The sequence below is a fragment of the Gopherus flavomarginatus genome, chromosome 18, assembly GCF_025201925.1.
Source record: "Gopherus flavomarginatus isolate rGopFla2 chromosome 18, rGopFla2.mat.asm, whole genome shotgun sequence".
In the NCBI taxonomy this organism is placed as follows: domain Eukaryota; kingdom Metazoa; phylum Chordata; order Testudines; family Testudinidae; genus Gopherus; species Gopherus flavomarginatus.
The window spans coordinates 12,396,877-12,401,323 of record NC_066634.1 but is presented as its reverse complement, the minus strand read 5'-3'; the positions used below and the strand labels follow the sequence as shown (position 1 = coordinate 12,401,323).

Below are 4,447 nucleotides of genomic sequence, written 5' to 3'. Positions count from 1 at the left end.
AGGGGGCAGAGCCACAGACAGAAGGGGGTGCATGGTTCTGGTGCTGGGGCCCCCACACTTGTTCTCCCTTTCCCTGGGCTTTGGCATCACTAGCCCCTGCTTAGCGAGTAGGGTTCAGTGGTCCCCATAATGTGGGGTATGACTCCTAGGGAGACACAAAGGAACATTCATGGGGGCACCTCAGGGCCTGAGTCAGCCCCCATGGAGGGCAGGGAGGAAGCACCACTCAGCCCCACTCTGTCCCAGCTCTTCCCCAACCCCACCCTCAGTCTGGGCCTCTGGCTCCCAGCCCAGCGATGACCCCCTTGCCCCTGTCCGCACCCCTCTCCCCAGCAAGCAACAGCCCCACTCCCAGCCCTGCTTCTCGACCGTGGCTTCCGAGGGGCCACAGCCATGGCTAGGAGGGCACAATGTGAAATATTTGGGGACCACTGTTTTAGCGTGATGTCCTCAATCCTTCTCTGCAGTCCAATAAAAGCTATTCCTCACCCATCTACCCCTCCATCAGGATGGACTAGGTCTGTTCTGCTGCCCTTCACTCATACAGGAAGGAGAATAACATTTTATTCCACTCAATCCTAAAGTGATTTGTAACCCAAGACCATCCCAAACTGGTCATTTTGGGGAAGCGGCCCCATCATGCTGCATAGCTAGGCAGAGTAGGTGTGTCTATGCAAACACGGTCTGTTCCTGAAGTCTTTCCCCAGCTCCTCACTAGATGTGAGGGGGGAGCTCATTCAGACCCTGCTTACGCTTAGTATTTAAAAACTCCTTCGTGTCCCTATCTCTGTCGGCCTTAGATTTCTCCTCCTGTCCCTTTTGTTACAGCTCAGATGAGGTGGCCCAGTGGTTAAGGTGATGGACTGCTAATCCATTGTGCTCTGCATGCATGGGTTCAAATCCCATCCTCACTGGATGCATTTAGTCTTGACTCTTCCTTTATAGACAACCATCTCCCCACTTGGTACAATAACAGACACAACAATGTTGCTTCTTGCAAACAAAAACCTTCTCAGAAACTCCAACACCCCCCCCCCGGCTTTAAATAAAATGTCTAAATCCCAGATTTCTAAAAAATGTCTCTAGTTCTGTATTTTGTAGTTTTTATCTTAAAAGCTAATGTTTCCTCAAGCTGAATAAGGCAACGCTTCAAAGGAAAATGTTAGAAATGGTAGGGGAGAAATAGGAAAGGAAAAAGCCCCTTTTCTCAGGAGATACAAACTCGACTCCCTCCTGTCTCTATCACCAGTGGATTTTGCCTCCCTCCTTCTGAGGTGTAAATAAAATAAAGAGGAGACAAGGTGGTTTGGCACAAACAAAGGTAAGTGTAGTCAGGGTAAAGGTACAGAAAGCTGGGGGAACAGGGGAAAATGCAAACTTAATGAATACAATGAAACAGTGACTGGGTTTGGGAGCTTAACGCTCAGGCCCATAAACCCTCCCTTGGAAACTAGAAAACACTAAACAATGCCCCAACACAGAAACCTTTCCCCACTGTTCAGGTGCAGTGGATCCCAGGTGCCGGCGCGACGCCCAGGACCTTCCACTCTCCCGCTGATTTAGAACCGTTGAGGAGGAGCACTGGGGAGTCCAGACGACGGTTGGGTTTCGTTGCTGGCACGGAGGCCCTCTGGGATGCTGGACACCAGGAATGCAGGACGGCAGGAATGGGGGTGACAGGCCTCCTGTTCCTCAGTCTCACGGTGGGACCGAGGGGGTTCTTCACTCTCCAGCTTGGGAGCACTGTGAAGACACGACCGTGGACGGGTGACTCAGAGATTCCCTCCTTCCTCATCACTGCACAACTGTTATCTTTTGTCTGAGCCAGGCAGAGTTTATCTTCATCACGTTCTATCCATCCACTTCTCAAAGTGTCATGTGATGAAGCATTCTCCGTTGTCTGTGCTTGGAGATGATGCTTTGACTTCTTTAATCCTCTATCAGAGTCGCTATGAGTGGAGATGAAAGTGTCAAAGACCTGGGAGAGGAATTCAAATGGATCCCAAACACAGTGCGATCATTGGGAGTTTAAATCCCAGGTTCCATCTATTGGCAAAGCCACTTCTAACAAGGTAGCTGTTTTGTCCCCCATTATGGCACAAGTTTGAAATATGGGCAGCATAGAGCCAATATTCATAATATCAACTACAAAAATGATACACATCTAGAGATAGCATCATTATAATCAGCCAATCAGAACCTCTCCATAGACCCCTTACATGGCAACCTTTCTACAGTATTGGCTGCAAATATAGAACAGTGGTCGCAACAGTGATCTGCACAGTTACAGATTATGTCAATAACGTCACAGGAGGTGACATGGCATCAGTGAGACTGATATTGGAATAGCTTTCAGTTTTGGTGTCCTCATTTGAAAAAGATGTTGTGAAATTGGAGCTAGGGCAGCAAAGAGCTACCAAATGTTCTGAGGGCTAGAGAAAAATACCTTCTAGTGAGCTATTGAAAGAGCTCAACCTGTTTAGCTTATGAAAAGAAGATTGAAAGGTGACTTCGCTGAAGTGTTGAAGTGCCTTAATGGAGAGAAAAGATTGGTTATTAAAGGGCTCTTGAATCTAGCAGAGAAAGGCATAACAAGACCCAATGATTGGAAGGTGAAAAGAGACAAATTCCTATTACAACTAAGGCACAAATAGTCAACAGCGAGGATGATTCACCACAGGAACAAGCTACCAAGGAAAGGGGTGGATTCTTCATCTCCTGATGTCATTTAATGAAGACTAGATGCCTTTCTTGAATGTGTTTGCCCCCAAAGTAGCTCTTGTGTCATACAGGAGGCCTGTGACATGCAGGGGGTCAGATTAGATGATCTAATGGTCTCTTCTGGCCAGAAAGTCGACTAATTTCTGAAAAACTGAGTGTAGCATTGGGAGCAGCGTCTGATGTTTTCCTGTCTAGCCGGCTTGCTGACTAGAATGAACGCTCCTTGAGTGGGGTGATCCACAGGGAGTAGCTCAAACCTCCAAAGGTCCAGGCCAGGGGCAGGACATTGGCACAGCAAAGGAGGGATGTGGCAGTGACATCACAAAGGCCTTTTGCAGGACCTAAGACTTATTGGTCCAAGGTGGTGGGGAGGTGGTGACCTCACAGAGAGATGCTGACATCAGCAAGGCAGGACAGGGGTGAGGGGCCAGGGAAACCTCAGAGACCCCTGTGGCTTTGCTTCAGCAAGTCTCCTTCTCCAGGTCTCTCTTTGAGGACTGAGAGAGTATTCGGGTTCACGGACGTGAGCACCAGGAGGAACCTCTTTCGAGGTTTCTCCTTCCCTTTTAGTGATTTTACTAGAAAACAGCCGTCCCTGTTTAGAAGGTAAGAGCCTCCTGGAGGTTTGAAAGCTGTTCAGTCTGATCCATCTGGTGACAGGTGAATTCGAGGCATGGAAAACACGAGCTTAAGGAGGCAGAATTTTATTCTGCACCTGGGATTTTGTCCCTTAGAATCACTGGGGACATTAGGGTTTGTCCTTTTTGTTTCACCTCTTCCTCCATCGCTCCCTCCCTCCTTTCTCTTCTCTTGCTTCCTTTGTCCTTTTACCTGTTCCCCTCCCAACACCAGGAGGGAGGGGGAGAGAGAGAGTGTGTGTGTGGTTTTTTTAGTTTTTTGCAGGGCAGTGCTCTGCAGTTCTCACTGTGGGAGGTCTACCCAAAAATGTGAGGCTGAACTATTGCTCGGGAAGTGATCCCCACTGGTGACCTGGGCCATCCTTTGGGCTCTCTGGTGAGATCCCTCAGCCTCCCATCCTCAGTCTCTACCCTGATTGGCTGAGCCGGGGGTTATTGACAGGGAGGAGACTCAGGTCCTTGTTTTTCTCTTTATAAGTCAAAACCAGTTCTATGTTTGATGAATTTTGCCGCTTCTCTGCATTAGTTGTCTCTGAGCAGTTCATGATTCTCTCTAACATTGCAGTTCTCCTCAAATACTTGCTGAATAGTTACTGTCACTGTTGTTGGTCTGGAGCTCATCTGAGAGCACTTTATTCAGGTCATTCAGTGTCTGAAATTCAAGATCCAATGGGTAGTTTGAAAATCAGGGCTCTTGGGTCCTATTCCCAACTCTGCCTCTGACTGGCTGTGTGACCTAAAACAAGTCAATTCTCCTTTCTCAGCCTTAGCTTCTCCCTCTTTCAAGTAGAAATAATAATGATCCGCTCTTACCTACCTGACGGTGGGTGGAGGATGGGGATCCATTGGAGAGTGTCACTAGGAGTAGGGCATAATATGAGGTGTCCTATCACGTTTACTCAGAGCAGATTAACACGTAATAGAATAGCTGAAATAGTCTATTTTATTTGCATTTTTTTATTTTGAAATTGTTAAGAGCAGCAATGACTTAGCTCAGACTGAAGCATCTTATCTAATGTTTGAGATCTAAGTGTCTCCTCTTTGTGTGCGAGGAGACAATTTAACACACTCTGACAAACAGGAGATGC

General features: G+C 47.7%; 1 non-coding gene across 1 annotated transcript; it reads left to right on the top strand.

Moving 5' to 3' along the window:
- The first annotated feature begins 832 nt into the window (after positions 1-832).
- Positions 833-920, top strand: TRNAS-GCU (transfer RNA serine (anticodon GCU)). Its single transcript has one exon. It is a non-coding gene; the product is annotated as a tRNA-Ser (tRNA).
- The last annotated feature ends 3,527 nt before the right edge of the window (positions 921-4,447 follow it).